Below are 18,607 nucleotides of genomic sequence, written 5' to 3' on the forward strand. Positions count from 1 at the left end.
TCTCAACAAACTCTAAGTTTGGAGGATTGTAAGAGATCCAAGCTTGGAGTGAGCACGAACCCCCGCAGTTCGGCTTTTGGTCTCCCCTATGAAAAAGAAAGGGGGGTAGAAGAAGGGAGGTTGCAAGTCCCCGAGAAAAAGAAGAGAAATTGAATAAAAACTCAAAAACGGGAACTTTTAATAAAAAATACCTTAAAATAGGTCGCCGGAAAATTCGGCAAGAAAAAGTCGTCGGAGGTGGCCGGAAAGTCCTCGGAAAAGGCCTGTCACGTCAGTGGGCCAGGTGGGCTGCTTCCTTTTTTTTCTTTTCTTTTGCAGTGGGTTGCGTCTTCTTTGGGCCTGTCAGTTTTTTTTTTTTCTTTTCTTTTCTGCTGACGTGGGCCGCGGGCCTCCTTCTTTTTTTTTTTTTTTTTTTTTCTCTGGGCCGCTTCTCTTCTTTCTTTTCTGGGCTGCGTCGCCTGCTGGCAGTGTTCTAAAAAACGGCCGCCTAGGTGGCCTGGACGTCCGTCTGGGGGGTCTGGGCGTCCGTCTGGGCGGCTGGGCAGCTGGGCGGGTTTCAAATTGTTTTTCTTTCTTTTTTTGCGACACCGAAACCCCAAATCGACCAGACCTAATCTGCTAAACATCTAAACCATTCGATCCCCACAACTCCTATTCGCTTTCCCCACCAAGCCACCGCGTCACTGCACCACCCTTCCACCGCAGCTCCACCGCGCCTCTGCTCCCCTCGAGCCACCGTAGCTTCCCCCCAAGCCACCCCCAACTTCCCCTTAAACCAAGATCTTGAAATCTGAGAACTGAAACCTTGTTTTTGTGAAGTTATTCACGAGGTGATTGAACAATGAAGAGAAATATGAGAGACTGTGGAGAGTGGTGGCTATTGGTTTTGCGCAAGAGAGGAAGAAAAGATCATAATGAACATGGTTGTTTGTCGAGAGAGAGAGAGAGAGAGAAAGATAGATGGGTGGCTGCTGTTTGTCGAGAGAGAGAGGATAGATGGGCAAGTGGCTGCATAACTAATTGATTATGTTTGAACACGTTAGGCAGCGTGGAAGGCTTCTGTGTTTCCTATACTAATTATATAAATATTCAATCAAGTTGTTGGAGAATGGAGAATGGTCATGTTTGTGGGCACGGGAACTTGGAATAAAATATAATTTTATAGAATATCTTATTATTTATAAGTTATAATAAGTATTCATATTAGGCTATATATACTTGATATATACTCTTATATATATATATATATATATATAAATAAATAAAAATTTAAAAATACAAAATCGCCTTGGCGCTTGGGCGCTCCTCCCCAGCCCACCGCCTGACTAGCGCCTAGCGATTTTTCGAACCTTGCCTGCTGGGCTCGTCTAGGTCTAGGCTAGGCGGCAGGCTGGTGCAGGTTCTGGGATCAATGGACTGGCGGTTCAAGGGTGCAGCTGTTCTGGTGGCCGGCTCGGGTGTTTTTAGGCCGGTTTCGGGAATTATTTTTCCGGTTCAGGGATTTTGGAGTAAAGGTGGACTGGAAAGGTGCGAACCGGGCAGGGGAGCTTTTGTTTCTTCTGGGGGCCGGTTTGGTATTTTTCCGGCCGGTTTTAGGGGTGGCGCCGTCGGTTCTGGACTCCTGGGATTGAGGGCTTCAATATATGCGGCGATGGTTGCTAGGTTTTGAAGGCTACGATTTTAGTGTTTCAGGGTTAGGGCTTCATACTGATAACGTGTTTTAGGGAATCGATATTTGGGAGAGAATTTGTTGTACTTTCATTGGTAATAGGGCCCTCTTTATATAGAGGATTACAAGTATAGAGATAGAGTTGTACAAGGAAACGTAATCATACATTGATTGGATATCTCTAAGATTCTCCGAGATTATCTCTAATTCTAACCCTATTTTAATTAGAGTAAGTAACCTCGAGTTTGGGCCAGACACAAATTCTGGATTTACTTGAACAAAAATAGAGTTTTGATGAGATCATGTTTTTAAATTTTATTTTCATAAGAGGGCAGATATATATCTTAGTACATTTTAATTTCTATTTTTAATTGAACTTCTATTTTTATTAACATATTAATTGATCAAAATATTATTTTGGAATTTTTTTAGTAAACAAAATTATTTAAATGAGTATTTCGTCAAACTACTCTTAAATATAGGTCATGTGCTATGCACATGTCAGTTTCTAACGGAAGATTAACGGAAGTTAGTGATAGGTACTAGGGAGGTTATATTCATACATGTACAATTAGCATTTAGATCTCCGTTCATAACTTTGTCATCAAACTTCCAAATTTAACCTTATTCCTTATGTATTTTTCTCTTTTCATTTCATCATCTTCCCCCTGTTAACCCAATAGCCACCCTCAAGTATAAGAGGCACAAGTAATAATATAGGGATTTAAGAAGGGTTGTCGAACCCACGAGGATTAGATTCATTTTCACTAGCTAGGGTGTTAACTTAAGGAGAGCTAGAGTATGCAAATGTACAATCACAAACCTAAATTCACAAGGAAATCTAGGCTCATGGTGAGTGTGTGCATTGTGGTGGTAGTGAAATTGTTTGTTGGATAGAGTGATGAACCAAATTAAAATAAATGCTCAAATGTAAACCAAACTAGTAATATAATGGATGAAGTTAGGGGTTGGATTGTCTACCACTAACCTCCCTTGCAAGTATTGAAGTTCAAATACAAGTGATACTGTTCTAATTTCCCAATTACCCTCTTTGCATCCGGATGGTATCAAAGGCTTAAACTCCTTTAATGGTATCAATTCCAACCAGATAAGTCTAGAATTAGCTACCGAAGAACAAATCCTATTACCGGGTAAGTCTCAATTTATTGTTCCTAGATGCATAAAGCTTGAGTTTAGATAATCATGCAAGCAAACCAATCCTAGATCTAGGTGATTTTGACTCACAACCTTCATATGCACACAGAGGATACTATCATGCTATCAATGCTCAAGGTTAACTACTCCCTAAATATTTTTTCATGAGATGACAAACACAATACATTCAAAGTAGTTAAGTTTGAAGAATGCATTCACTTCTTGAATTAGCATATGAAGATGAAAATCACAAATAACATCAAATGTAAATTAAAACAACAATTCATACAAGTTTGGCTAGGGCTTTCAACCCTAGCCCCAACAAAATAACTACTCATTCATAATCATACAAATTAGCATCAAATCTATAAAGTACATCAAGGTAAATTAAAGAGTTGAAGAAAGAATGAACTAGTTGAAGCTTGACAAATCAATGGGTAGCTTCTCCTTCGTTTTCCTCCTTCAATGCTCCTTGAATCCTCCTTGATGGTGGAATGGATGGATGATAAACTTCTTGATGGTGATGATGAATGGAATGGTGATGAAAATATGATGCTCTTTTAGCCAACTTTGAGTGGTAGTGATGGAGTAGTGGTAGTGGTGATGGAGGTTGAGGAGTATGGATATTATGGGTTTAGATTTTGGGAGGTGGATATGGAGGTTTTATAGAGGAAGTGAAGAGAGAAAGAAGATGTAATGGGGTGGTATGGATGATTTCTCTTCTCTTGTGAGAAGAGATGCTTATATAGAGAAGAGAGAGAGAGGAGTAAAATGATGAATAGAAGCAAAAGGGAGCAGCTCAAGCATTGTAAGAAGCATGGAGGTGGAGTATGAGAGTGGTAATAGATCCTAAAAACAAGGGAAATGGGTATGGAAGAGATGGAGTAAAAAGAGGGAAGTAATGATGAACTATCATGAGAGTGTAGAGTAGAAAAGATGACTTAGGAGAAGAGAGGAGCAGCTACTCTCTTTATTGTGCATATGGGAAACATGAAAATGAAGAGTGCTGGGGTGGTTTTGGGTCACCAAAGTCAATGTGACAACCAAAGGAGAGAAGGTGCATAGGGATGCCTATTATCCAAATGATAATATGATGGACTAATCTTGCCATAATCTTATAGGATTCTTCTAGGGTTCTTCTTGATAATTTCAGCATCATAGAGACATAGGCCTTCCAAAAATGCATAAGAAATCTGCCCAAAGAAGGTTCTAGGCCAAACTACCATGTTTTGACAAGGATACATCTCTGAAGCTTCATTCAATTGAATCTCCTTCGAGAATTTGGAATTAGCCTTCGACTTCTTCATACCAAATGTTCCTCGATAAGTGTAGATCATCCTGGGCATGGTAAAATTTCAGAGCTTAGTTCACCATGGTTTGGCCGGAAATGCTGCCGGAATCCATACAGGTCCGGTTTTGCCGTTTTCATCTTTTAGTCAGAAACTTGGACCGATCTTTTGAAGGCCTTTCACTCCGAAATAGCTCTTGCACTCTTCACAAGAAATGATCCTTAGGATGTCTAAAATGGATTTGGAAACTTTCAACTCATTTGGAGTTCATTTGATTAGGCTGTCACCCCTTCTTTCTTGTCTAGCTCGCTTTCTCCTAGCCGGAGTGGAAAATGTGCTAAGGTTGACTTTTTAGTGCATTTCCATGCTTCTCCATCATTTCCTAGCATGATAAGGAAAACATAATAAATATATATAAACAAAAACAAAGGTTAAGCAAAAGTACAAGATTAGGAGAATAATGGAATTGGATTAGTCAACATAAAATTGGACTTTAATTAGAATAAGTAATTTCCATGTTTTATGGCACAAATACGTATATGAATTATGATCCAACAAATACCCCCAAACTTGAACTTTGCTTGTGCTCAAGCTAACTAACCCAAATCCGACACTACAACAAATACCTAATCTTTCCAACAATTTTCTGAAAGAACACAATATAGATAGGCTATGGAAATCAAGTTAAGTCTTAAAGCTTCATGGATCATGAATCAAATGCTTGCGTTTTGAAATGTGTAACATGTCTCCTAATTTGTCATTTCAATGTACCAAAATTGAGAATGCATGTCAAACCATGTTAACCATAAACTCATAAGATATTCACTCTATTTTTCACACAAGTGTTTATGGCTTAACTATTCTACACTCAAAACAATCTCATACAATACCGCCATATGCTTGCTCTTCAATCTTATCTCCACTTATCAACAAAATCACATCTTGGATGAAAAAGGACTTTTATTGGATGTAATGAGGCTTAGGGTGAGGCGTTAAAGAAATGAAATGGAATGGAAAAACAATTTCCAAGCAACTTAATAAGCAACAATCCTTTTGAGATTAAGAACTTAAGAACTAAAGATGCTCAAAATTTCCACTTCTCACCACTTCCCCAAACTTGAACAAAAACTAATTATTGAATTGAAATGACATTCTTTTGAGATTTTCTTTTGTTTCTCCTCTTTTTGCTTTCTTGTCAACTTTTTTTTTATTCTACTTTTTTTTTTTCTTTCACTAATATAAAGTAAAATTGCAAAACAAAGAATACCCCCAAACTTGTTTCTTTTAGTATCATGACATAAACAATCTTGTATTGCTCATTAAGAAAACTTGAAAGGGTAAGGCAAGTGTTTAAGTTAAGGGTAGACATTTATGAAGTGAAGAATTGAAAGGCTAATTACACAAAGGCTCAAAATGGCAATCTAAAAATATTCAATCTTTTGGGACTTACTCATTTGGCCATGGTGGATTCCTAATTGCCTAAATCATTTTCAAAATGTAAAATTGAGACAAAGAGTTTCAAAACATATGAAGCAAGTTCTAGAGATGCAAAGCAAATGAGATGTTCACTCATGAAGAAATTAGTGCTTAGAACTATGCATGCACTTCCATTAAGCTCAAATACTCACAACATGGCATGTAATAGTTCCCACAAGTCTTATTATGCTTCTCTAACTTCAATATATCGATATGACAAATATAGGTATAAATGAAATCAAACACTTGATCCATAATGATTTATTTTGAAAACATAGAGCTCATAAGACCCAAACATTTTTTCTAGGCCATTTTCAATTCAAGTTCAATCTCATCATTGGTGTTGGAAGACACTCACTAAACAAAATAAATAACTAAAAACACAAAGTGATCCAAACTAGCAAATTTTTAAGTTTTAGGCACTTTAAAGGTTTTGGCATATAACTTAAAACATAAAACGAAGTTTTCCTTCCTCCACACTTAAATCTAACATTGTCCTTAATGTTAAAATGATGCGCTTAAAAGCTTCTCAATGAAACATTCAAGCATGGATGAAGTAAAACTAAACAACTTTACTTAATTACTAAATAAAACCGGTAATGGAGTGAAAAATGTGCTAAGGTTGACTTTTTAGTGCATTTTCATGCTTCTCCATCAGTTCCTAGCATGATAAGGAAAACATACTAAATATATATAAATAAACACAAAGGTTAAGCAAAATTACAAGACTAGGGGAATAATGGAATTGGATTAGTCAACATTAAATTGGACATGACTTATGATCCAACCCCCTCCCCCCCCCCCCCCCCCCCCCGGGGCGGTTTTGCCGTTTTCGTCTTTTAGTAAGAAACTTAGACCGATCTTTTGAAGGCCTTCCACTCCGAACTACCTCTTGCACTCTTGATAAGAAATGATCCTTAGGATGTCTAGAATGGATCTGAAAACTTTCAACTCATTTGGAGTTCGTTTGATTAGGCTGCCGCTCCTCCTTTCTTGTTTAGCTTGCTTTCTCCTAGCCAGAGTGGAAAATGTGCTAAGGAAAATATAATAAATATATATAAATAAACACAAAGGTTAAGTAAAAGTACAAGATTAGGGGAATAATGGAATTGGATTAGTCAACATTAAATTGGACTTTAGAACAAGTAAGTTTCATGTTTTAGGGCACAAATATGTATATGAATTATGACCCCCCCGGCGTCTTTCAGACCACCAAGTTTCACCAACGTCCTCCACAATTGAATGGATAGTTACCAATGTCCTCCATAATTGAATGGATAGTTGCAATTTGACCTTAATATTTCTTTTTTCTTATTCTCAATTCACTTCTAAATTCCTTGAAATTTTAGAATTTATAAAACCCATTATATGAAAAGCCAGGTTCAATTTTGGATAATTCAACGAAGTTAAACTCAAATCAGTAGAACATCAGATCTTTTGTATGATTTGAAATTTTCATTAAGTTAATTTAATTGTTTAGTTGTAGATTGATAAAAACTATTGCACAAAAATCATGAACCACGCACAAGATTGCTTCACCATTCAAACATATTTTCATTAAGTTAATTTAATTGTTTAGTTGTAGATTGATAAAAACTATTGCACAAAAATCATGAACCACGCACAAGATTGCTTCACCATTCAAACATATTTTCATTCAAGTGTGTTTGTTTATGTCGATCAACTTGTTTAGAAAGGCCAGAACTGAAGCATGTCTGATCAGTTTCAATGATTTAAAGAGAATTTATGGAGGTTGGGCATGACTGATTCTCTGGGTGGAATTGTGTTTAAGGATTTTTTTTTTTTTGAAATAAGGGTAAAAGAGGATATTTAAAATTTCAAAAAAGTTAGAAGGTCTAAATACCAATTATGGAGGTATGAATAGAGCCACCCTACGTACTATTTAAAATGAAATAAAAAAGTTCAGGTACTGGTTGTGATCAAAATTGAAGTTCAGGTATCATCGATAAGATAGATGATAAGTTGTCGGTGAGTTGTGATCTGTTGATAAGTTATAAATACAACATTGTAAAGATCATGGGTTCGATTCTCATTAGCATATGTAAAGGCGGGTGAGCTAAGGGTTTTTTTTTAAATAATAATAATAATAATAAATAAGATAGAGGATAAGTTTAGGTACCGTTTTTTATAATAACCCTAAAATTTTAGCAATTTATTACTAGTTCTAATTATTACATTGATGCACAAAAATTTAAAACAGATCACAGTGACTGAAGCCAAACAAACAAGACATGACAGGGTCATTGGTGGCGTTGTAGCTATCCCATTATCATAAAAGGAAAAACTTGTACTGGAATTTCTTTTTGGTTAAACATAAATGTTAAAGCCAATACATTCTATTGTGGTAAATGGTATTTTGGGAGTGTAGACACCCGTACTTTTCTTGTTTAAGATTATGTCGTACAATGTGTAAGATTATGTATTCGTAAGGTACAAAAGTATTCGCGTTTAGGTAAGACTATGAGGCTATTTTAAGGGATTAAGAATTTAGAAAAAAATCCAATTTGAGTCTAGGAAACTTTTCTTGAAGTACCGAGGCTGAGGAAAAGCCCGGAAAATTTTTCCGAAATGATTCGGTGAAGTGTTGGGGAAATAAGGATGTTTGGAGTGGTATTTTCGAAGTGGGCTTGAGAGAAATTAAGAGAAAAATAGCCCACTTGGCCCAAAAGGAAGGGCAAATTAGACTTTTCACACTAATTAAAGGGGGAAGTATTTAAGCCTCACAACATCAAACCCTGGCCTCCAAACCTCATTTTCCTCACTTCACTCTCTCTCTTCAGCTCTCCCTCTCTCTCATCCAACCCTCTCTCTCTCCTTGCGTCGCCGGCCGCCGCCGCATCACGGCCGAGCGCTGCCGCCGCTGTGCTCCAATCAACACCAAAATTTCCAAATGTTCTCCTCTTTATTCCCTCTATCCATTTCTCAAACCAAAATCATGAAATTTAGCAATTCAATCGTCCAAAAACCCTAGAACCCAAAATCAATTTGGGGGGTTTTTGTGATTTCTTCATTCTAAGTTCAAATCAAGGTAATCTCCCTCCTAGTCTAACCTCTATTCCTCCGATCTATACTTATTTCTTATCAAATTCGAGTTTTTGATTTCCATTTGTGATTGTGGTGCATGAACCCGATTTTCCCTTAAACCATGAGGCTAGGCTACGGGTTTGGCAATGATTTGTGGTAAGGATCTATCCCATGCAACCTTGTTTCGAGTTTTTTTGGTTGTGGTGTTAATTTTTGGACGGATTTGTAGGTGAAGAAGGCTAAGGAGGAGAAGAGGCCGTGAGTTTTTGGAGAAGAAAGGGTAAGGATTGGGTTTTGGACAAACCCTTGAATTTTTGGAGTTTGTTTTGTTGATTTTGAATTTTATTGAGCTATTTTGTTGGTGGAAAATTATGAAAGTGGGATCTTTAAGGAGGATTTATTAGTTTAGTTTTCAAAAGTGTTGGTAAATTGTGTTGAAGATTTTGGTGATTTTTGTTGTGTAATTTTGACCAAAAGAAAAAGAAATGGAAGAAGAAAAGAAAAGACTTTATTTTGGAAGAAAAAAATAAAGGAATGAGTAAAAGTTGAATTAAAGGGGTTTTACTGTAGTAAAGTGGTAAAAAGTGAAAAGGGTGAGAGTAAAGGTAAAATCAGTGAAAGGAGGTAAAAGGTAAAAGTGAAAGTGAAAAGGTAAAAACTATAGTAAAAGTAAAAAGGTGAAAAATGAGGAGTAAAAGGGTAAAAGTAGAAGTAAAACTTTATTTATAATTATTAGAAATAATGGTAAATAAAGGGGTACTTGGTCAAAAGTCAGAAGTCAGAGTCAAATGTCAAAAGTCAACTCCGAGGGTTAACCGACCTCGTAAAACGCGAGGATCAACTTGACTTTGGTCGCTCGGATTGGCGATAGTTTAATGGAACGATAAGGATGTTTTCCTTTTCAAGAAAGAAGTTAGTTTCCCAAATTGGTAAAAGTTGAAAGAAATAACAAATGACCTCATTAAAATAAAAAAGATTTAGTATGCACGATTACTTAGAGTTAGTCACGATGTTTACTTGGATAATTACTTACAAACTAAGTAATGGTTCAGGAAACATGATCGTTAAGGAAGCTTAAGCGGAAAGCACCAGAGTGTGGAATATGTCGGCATTTCCAGGTAGGGTGAGCTGTCCCTTCCTTGTTAGAGGCTTTTCTATATACGTGGAATGCTCTAGTATAATAATATGTTGCCTGTAAGTACGTTTTTGGTTGTTCATTAGCTGATGCCTCATGATAGCTGTGTTTGCATAACTATAATTGCTGATTGCGGAAATCGAGGCTAGACTTGTATGTTCAGATACTGTACCCATTGTATGTTTGTACTTGTGACTTGAAAGTGAATGGGACCTAGACGCGTTGATTCCTAGTCATCCCACGGTGTCGATAACCGTGAACCTCCGGAGGGGGTTGTGCTCCTATGTGCATCGAGGAAAGGTAAGTACCTACGGTGAACCAGTCATAGGACACTCAGGGCCAAGAAATGGACACTTTCGCTACTTGTAGTCACAAGGACTACAGATTAGTTGGTCGGTTCTCGAAGGATGACGAACCGGTTGGTCACCGATTGTTTTTTGATTAGCCGGCAGGTAAGTATCTCGGAGCTCCAAGTTGTGTGAAGCATGCTGCATATGATTTTTTGAAAAAGACAACGATGATTGTTTTTGTTTGCATTTATTTTACTCGATTTTACAAATGCGCACAATCTATATTCTAGCAGCTACGTTTTACTTATTAGTTTTCAAACCTAACTAAGGTTGGGTCGGCCCCTATTGGGCTAGCGAGGACAGAATGCTCACCCCTACATTTCAGGTTACAACGAGGTCATTCCGGACGATCTGGATTAGAAGTGGGTCGTTGGCCGAGTTCGTGTGTTTTTGTCCCTGTTGCTTGAAGTCCTTCCCTTTTGGTACTCTATCAATTTATTTGCTTTCCTTTCAATGTCGAACTCAGTTGAATTCTGTGAGGTCCGCCTACCTGGGAGCGCGCCTCACCCTTTGTTTTATTGTTGCTGTTGAACTCTTTTTATTTCGGTTATGATGTAAGCCCTAAGGCGTCACAGTGCACTTGCCTACTTTATTTTGAAGTATTTCCAGACTTGTTAATTTGAATATTGGGTTTGTTGACCAAAATTCCTTTCTTAAAAGTTTTAATTGTTTCTTATTTTCTAAAAATCGTATTTCAAAAGGCCTTGTAGTATTAAGTTGGTAGGTCTACGATATGTCTACGACGTATAGAGCTCCTATTGGCTTAATATTACAGTGCTATGGTATACCCACTCGGGTTGCCATAGGGAGTATAGTTGTTGGTTATTTTAGATTTAAGATTATGTTTGACACAAGTAGTTATAATCTCTGTTTAGTGCTGTGATCGGATGTCTCCCATGCCCCATTCTCTAATTAGGTCTATGATTTTAGATAACTGCAAACAACGGATGAAAGTGCTCCATTCTGTCTTATTTAAAGAGTTACAATTTTCAATTGGAAGATCCTATGAAGTCAAATTATTCTTTCAACTCAACTCTAAACGTACTGTTACAGGTTGAACATTTCCTTATTGAACAGCTGACATAATGGAGTCTAGTTTATATCATTTTCAATTCTTGAATCTTGATAAAGATGCTGTCAACTACTTATTGATGACCACTACAGGACTTGATACTATGTGCTTACCTTGATCATTAACCCATCTTAGGTACCCATAGATCACCTTCGGATCAGCATCACTGTCGACCTCTATGCTCAAGACAAAACGCTGTTGCTGATGCTTTTTGGCAAATGTTAGAGTTGTAGGCTCTACTGCAATTCTCTTTCCGCTAGGAACATCAAAATATGCATGATAAGTTGCTGTTTCCCCTCCAACGTTTGTCACAATCCTGCTAAAGCTCTTGTCTCTTGGTGTAGTTCCATTGAAGATAGTCATAAACTTTAGGTCGGTAGGTAGTTGTGTTCAACCCCATCGACTTCGTCTAATAACAGCATACATCTGATCCTCGTTGTATCCAAGGCTACATAGATACTGGATATAATCTTGCATATTCATGTCATAGACTAGTCCAGGGTTCATAGCTCTGTTTGGGTTGATGTGGCCTGCCCCAAAATCTAAAGGTGTGGCTGGAAGACCATTTGATTGGTCTTCTATGGTGGTCTGAGTATGGCTGAGAGTGTATCAGTGTATGCTGTTGTCATGCATGATTGCTGATCGAATGGCTGCTGGGCTCCAGTCGCGGTGCACAGCTTTTAGCAAAGCTGCCACCCCAGCTACATGGGGTGCAGCCATTGATGTCCCCGACTTGATTGCATACTCTGCCACTAAATCATAGTTACTTACTCCTGCGACTGGCCTATTAGGTGCAACTGCAGCCAACACATCAACTCCTGGAGCAAGAATGTCTGGTTTTAGAATACTTGGGCTGATTGGGTCTGGTCCTCTTGAGGAGAAGTCCGCCACCTGTGGTGCTGGTTTTGTACCCAAATTTGTATGCACGAAGGTCAGGCTCTTAACTTTGGTTGTATTCACCTGTGTTGCGTACTCTTTAATGTAAACTCCAGTAGCTGTTGGCAGAATCATCATAGGAATGGTGAAGTCTTCTGGGTATAAGTCTGACACATTCGTCACAAAGATTCCAGCATATGCACCTGCCCTCTTTACCTCTTGCACTTTTTCATAAACGTCAATCTCACTGGGATTGTCACAGAGGACTACCTTTCCGGCCACTTCTTTATGATCCAATGCCAAGTGGCTACAAGTTGCTTTGCTCACATTGCCTTTTCCATAGTACAAGTGGATATCAGTAATGGAAACGCTATCAGGGAAGTATGATACTCCTTCAAAAGTCAACCCATTCTCTAGAGTCATTCTTACAGTGAAACTACGATCAAGTGTGCCAGCTCCTACTGTCATGATCCAAGGCGCTCCATTGTGTGTTGTGTTTGGAAAAGGACCATCGTTCCCTACAGCGCAGACCACAACAATGCCTTTCTCAATTGCTGATAGGGAGCCGATGGCAATGACGTCGTTGAAATAAGGAACAACATCAAAGCCTAGAGAGATTGACATGATATCAACTCCATCAGAAATCGCCTGGTCCATGCCGGCAAGCACATCAGTAGCTGCACTCTTCTCAGTATCTTCTGCCCAGAGGACCTTGTACATGGCAACATGTGCACGTGGCACCACCCCTCTTTCGTTGCCTTTTGCATATCCAAAGTGACTTACTCCAAGTACATGGTTACCTGCAGCTGTTGATGAGTTATGGGTTCCGTGACCATAGAAGTCTCTTGCTGAGTTATAGTCATACTCTGTGGAGATTTGTATCCCTGCTGCCTTGAGCCCTTTGCTGAATGATCGAGCACCAATGAGCTTCTTGTTGCAGAGAGATGAGCTAAATGTTGTTCCATCCTCGCATGTGCCTTTCCATCTTCTCGGGACTTCTGACATTCCCCTATCACCGAAACTCTCACTCTCTGGCCAAATTCCTGTATCAATAACTCCTATGATCACATCTTCACCGTAGGATGAAGCAGGCCATATGCCGGAGTTACGATTCAGTCTAAGAAACTGAGGGCTGTGTGTTTTGAAAAGCTTTCCAAAAGACTCCAGGTATGTGGCAACGTACGTGAGCCGGAGATTTCTGTAGCTCAGATAGTGTAGATACCTACTAGCATGACTAGTTTGCTATCTCACCAAGCATAAGTAACACCCTCTTTGGGACACCCACAAGCCATGGTGAGGCTCAACCGCTACTTGCATCTTGTAGCCCTATGTTCAAGCTACGCTACGGTATCCGGAAGTCGCAAATCCGTCGCCGGGAAGCCACCTTTCCGGCCTTGCCAAGTTGCCTTCACAAACATGCTTAGAATAGTGATTTCTACATCCCACATCTAAGAAAATGTAAATGAGGGAGCCTCCTTCCCCTATAAAAGGAGACTCCTTCCCACTTACTCCACATCCCATTACATACTTTGTAATCCCCCTTTGGGCCGCAAGGCCCAAACACACATAGTACAACATTCAAGTGGACGTAGTTAAACGAACCACTATACTTCTTGTGTCATTCTCTCTCTCTCTCTCTAAAGCTAACTAGAGACCCCCGCGGACTCTAATGTTAACATTGGCGCCGTCTGTGGGAAGCCAACACAAAGGCTTCGTCACCTACCACGAGCTTTGACCCGAAAGAGTCGAGTCAATGCTCGGTCAACGCCCATCAGGCTCGGTCAACGCCCATAGAGGCCGGTCAACGCTCACAAGCACGAGTCAACTTCGGTCAACGCTGACCTACACAAAAAAAAAAAAAAAAAATTGCAGGTGCCTAATTTCTCTGGACACCCAGTTTTCTCTTCTTCTTCGCTGCACTCTGCTGCACGTCAGGTCGGGGACTGCACTCTGTTGCTGCAAACCTCCGCTGGCATCACCTCTAGCCCGGCGACGCTCCGCGGAGACTCCGGTCGTGGTGGCCGCAACATTGCCCTTCCGCATCCATCAGCGCCTCCGCTCCGCAAGCTCGGACCCTCCGCTCCGCCGAGCCGAACCTGCAGCTCCACCTCCTCCAGTCAACACTCAGCGGAGCACTTCCACTGACAAGACCTCCACGGACAACTCTCCACACCCAGAAAACTTCTCTGGGCACCCATCACCGTTCTTCAATCAACAAACCCGCCAGCGTCATCACCGTCAGCGGCAACCTCGAAACGTAGCGGAGCGGCAATCTCCAAACTTCCTCCAATACCGCTGGACAACCTCTGCTACTGCCGGCCAAAATTCCGCTAGGCAAGTGCTCCGCTCCGCCGAGCTTCAGAGCTAAGCAAATGCTCCGCTCCGCCTAGCTTCAACGCTGGCTAAGCTCAACCACGGCACCAACCAAACGATCCGCCGACCAGGAACTCCACTCAAGAGCCCCGAGCTTCCGCTGATAGGCAGCGCTCCGCCAACAGCAAGCTTGACCGCTACCAGGCCTACCGCCGAACGAGCTCCGCCAGCTAAGGCTTCACCGCTCCGCTAGAATATAGCCGGCAAAGCTTCCTCCGCTGGCCACCTCCGCCGGCCAAACTCCGTTCCGCCGAGAAGTCGAGAACTACCGCTGACCAAGGCTCCTCCATCAACGAGCCCCGCTCCGCCGGAACAACTCAGCTAACCAACTTTGGCTAGCCTTAGCAGCTCAAGCAGCAACCAGCGGTGACCACCACCAGCGATGGTACAGCCCCACCGGCTGTCAACATCCAAAGGCGCCGCTGACGAAACCTCCGCTGCCCGGAGAGCCGCTGACGAGAACTCCGCTGCCCGGAGCTCTCACCTCACTCATCGCCCACTCTTCGGTGACCACTGCAGTTCCATTTGATCAAATTGAACTGAGGTCTTCACAGTTGATTGATCGGCCCTCAGTTATCCACGCAAATATCCAGTCCAAAGATAAGCTTCCTTAACTCTGACTGGTTTCTTATTGGTTTATAGGCATAAGGCACCACACGCAGCACATGGCCATCTATAAACTGCTATAATATAACTTGAGCACCTAACACACGTGCCCACCCCTGCAAGCATGCAGCTCACCTTGGCATGCATAGCTACGTCCGCTAACCACATTATTTATTTAGTTACTTGCAGCCACATATATGTTTAATTACTTGCTGACAGGCGGTGTATATAGCCATCTCTACTTCACATATACACCTTCATCAATTCTATAATCTCAATTACATAGTTCATGATATATATATGTGCCCCCACCGTCCAAGTGCCACTAGGTATGGGACACATCAATTTGTCAACGAACAAGCATGCAAATCTGAACTTATGCCATCAAAATTATTATAGAGTTTTAAATACGTTTGTGAGGTGTCATTGAAATCTCATGCTTATTACTATGCATTTCGAGTGTGGATACGAATACACTGCTGCATAATATGCATGTCAAATGGTCATCACACTTGTGCCATATGATTACTACATTTGCATATAAATGATCCATTTTCACCCTCACCACCATACTTCAACGGTTATCGGACATAGTGAGAGTTTGTGTGTTCCCCGCAAATTCGACATTCAAAATGGATATATAATGCAACTTATTTGTCATCAATCACTACATTTGCTTATCCACTTTGCTTACAATTTTATCAAAGTACATATGCAAAATACTAGTGTTGATTTTACATACTCATGTACTAATCACCTATTTTGTTTCAAGGAGATATAATCACCGATCACATTTCCAATTAGCGAAATCATCACCTTTCGACTAAGGTACTTTGTCGGAACAATGGAGCGTCATGCTCGGATAACTCCGCTAGCCTCCAAATCGGCACAAGATAAGTCACTATATCTTATTTCTTACGCTCTTGCAAATAGAGCCTTTGTCATGACTATACATGTCTCCATGACCCTTAAGCATGCCTACAAAATGTTATTAGCGACTTTACTACAAGTACATGCTATACACATATGCCATGCTTCTATTTTAATTGCAACTCAATTAAATAAACATGTGACATTCATCTAGAAGCTTGTGACACTTACGACTTAGTTAAAACATGCTCGGATAAACGACTTGCTCGGGTTACGACTCGCTTGGGTATCGAGTATGGCCACGACTTGCGCTTGGGCCACACCTCGCATGCTCGCACAGCGCCTACACACTCAACTACACCCAACTTGCTCGAACAACCCAACTTGCTCGATCATGTTCAACATGTTTTACTTAAGCCCCAAGTTCACAAACGCTTCATTCTATGTCACCGGGACTACTCCCACAAAATTACTTTGGACACCCATTACACTTGCCACTATCTATTGTGCGTGTTATATGGCCATAAGATCCACATATACAACTACCAATATTTTACATGTTCATACACATTAATGGAATATTGAATTCTTCTACCATTTGTTGTTCGCTACAAATCGAATTCTTTTTGCATTCCATTAATACGAACGGTAACCAATACAACAAGCATTCTACATATGCGCGTTTTTTTTGTCTCATTGTGCAGGATTAAACGGGTCCCTTCTTGCTTAAGGAGTTCGGGGACTTGTAGGGGCTCCGTGCCGCCCGGTCACTTATGCTTGATGACTTCATGCTTATAACTCCCCAACCAAGAAGCTCCTCTTGCTTGCGGACTTCGGGGACTTGTAGATACCTACTTGCATGACTAGTTTGCTATCTCACCAAGCATAAGTAACACCCTCTTTGGGACACCCACAAGCCATGGTGAGGCTCAACCGCTACTTGCATCTTGTAGCCCTATGTTCAAGCTACGCTACGGTATCCGGAAGTCGCAAATCCGTCGCCGGGAAGCCACCTTTCCGGTCTTGCCAAGTTGCCTTCACAAACATGCTTTTTAGACTAGAATAGTGATTTCTACATCCCACATCTAAGAAAATGTAAATGAGGGAGCCTCCTTCCCCTATAAAAGGAGACATTCCCACTTACTCCACATCCCATTACATACTTTGTAATCCCCCTTTGGGCCGCAAGGCCCAAACACACATAGTACAACATTCAAGTTGACGTAGTTTCCCGCTAAGGCGGGAAACGAACCACTATACTTCTTGTGTCATTCTCTCTCTCTCTCTCTCTCTCTAAAGCTAACTAGAGACCCCCGCGGACTCTAATGTTAACAGATAGTTGAGTGGGTGTAAGCCTGGCACTGAAGCCGTGCATGACATGGTTGTATGAGTACAGCAACATTTCATTAATGTCGTCATCATCGTGCTCTGCAAGAGAGGATGGTGGGATTAATGATTTTAAGGTGGACTTGTGCCACGACTCATGGGTTAAGAAAGAAGCAGGCTTTTGGGAATGTCCACATGGACAATATATGTGTGGTATTCTTCAGCATAATTGATTTGCAGTAAGAGCAACACCAAGAGTAGCAGAGGCATACAGATCTTATTGTAGAACCTCATGTTTGTAGTAATGTATGGGGCTTATGCATATTATGAGATGGGATACCAACTATATATATATGTAGGGTTTTGAGAGCTTAGTTCAGTTTACTTTTGAGGTAAATTGCTAAACGTTACATTCATGTGATCGATCTTTTCTATGCATTAATTCATCTCTAAATCCATGATATTAGATTTTGTTTGCTTTCTTCTGTTTGCACCAGCCAAAACAAGGTCAGTTCGTTGCTTTTTAGGGAAATTGGACTGACCTCCTTGTCAAATCTTTGCCCGCTCTGTTTGTTACTAATCAGAAGGCGTCCTAAATAACATTTGAAGAATTGCAGAAGACTCATATTGTCATAACATAATATTATTATTTTGACTCTTCTGGAGATATGCCAGTCGAGATGTTGTGCTCAATTTTTATTGAAAGAACCTATGCTATTACAATAACTCATAATGTAACTGTCAAGGTTTTTGTATTCTATGTAATCTAGACTAAGAAAAGATAGGAAATAAATGAAGAAAAAGGGCAGTAGTTGTTATAAAATATAAGGCAAAGGAAGATAATTATGAGAAAGTAAGAATATGGTGAGATAACAGATGGGGAAAGTCGTGTGTTCATTTCATTCTTTACTAATCATTTTATATACGGTTGAAGTTACTTGATCATCACTCTCATAATAACTTGATAATTACTAGGACTAAATTCAGTTTAACTCCTCCAACTTTGGGTCGATCTTCACTTCAGTCCCTGAACTTTTTTTTTAATCACGTTGGTCCCTGCACTTCTAATTTTCATCACCCGAGTCCAATTTTCAAATTTCCCTCTATTTGTGACGTCACTTGCTGAGTTGGAACCGACATGGGGCCCCACTTTTCAGATTTTAAACTCATACGAAGGGCAAAATAGACATCTCCAATTTAATCTTCTTTTTTTTCTTTTTTTATCAGAAGTTAATCTAATTTCTAATTTTTTTTAAACCTAATTTTCTTTCTTTTTTCTCTCTTCTGCTTCACTTTACGGCTTTACCTCTCTCTCATATCCCCAAAGCCTAAATGCAAAGTCGATCCACTGCACGCCCTCCTCCA

General features: G+C 40.2%; 1 pseudogene; it reads right to left on the reverse strand.

Moving 5' to 3' along the window:
• Window positions 1–11,260: 11,260 nt before the first annotated feature.
• On the reverse strand, window positions 11,261–17,609 carry LOC133714514 (subtilisin-like protease SBT3; annotated as a pseudogene).
• Window positions 17,610–18,607: the final 998 nt, after the last annotated feature.

The sequence above is a fragment of the Rosa rugosa genome, chromosome 6 (assembly GCF_958449725.1).
Source record: "Rosa rugosa chromosome 6, drRosRugo1.1, whole genome shotgun sequence".
In the NCBI taxonomy this organism is placed as follows: domain Eukaryota; kingdom Viridiplantae; phylum Streptophyta; class Magnoliopsida; order Rosales; family Rosaceae; genus Rosa; species Rosa rugosa.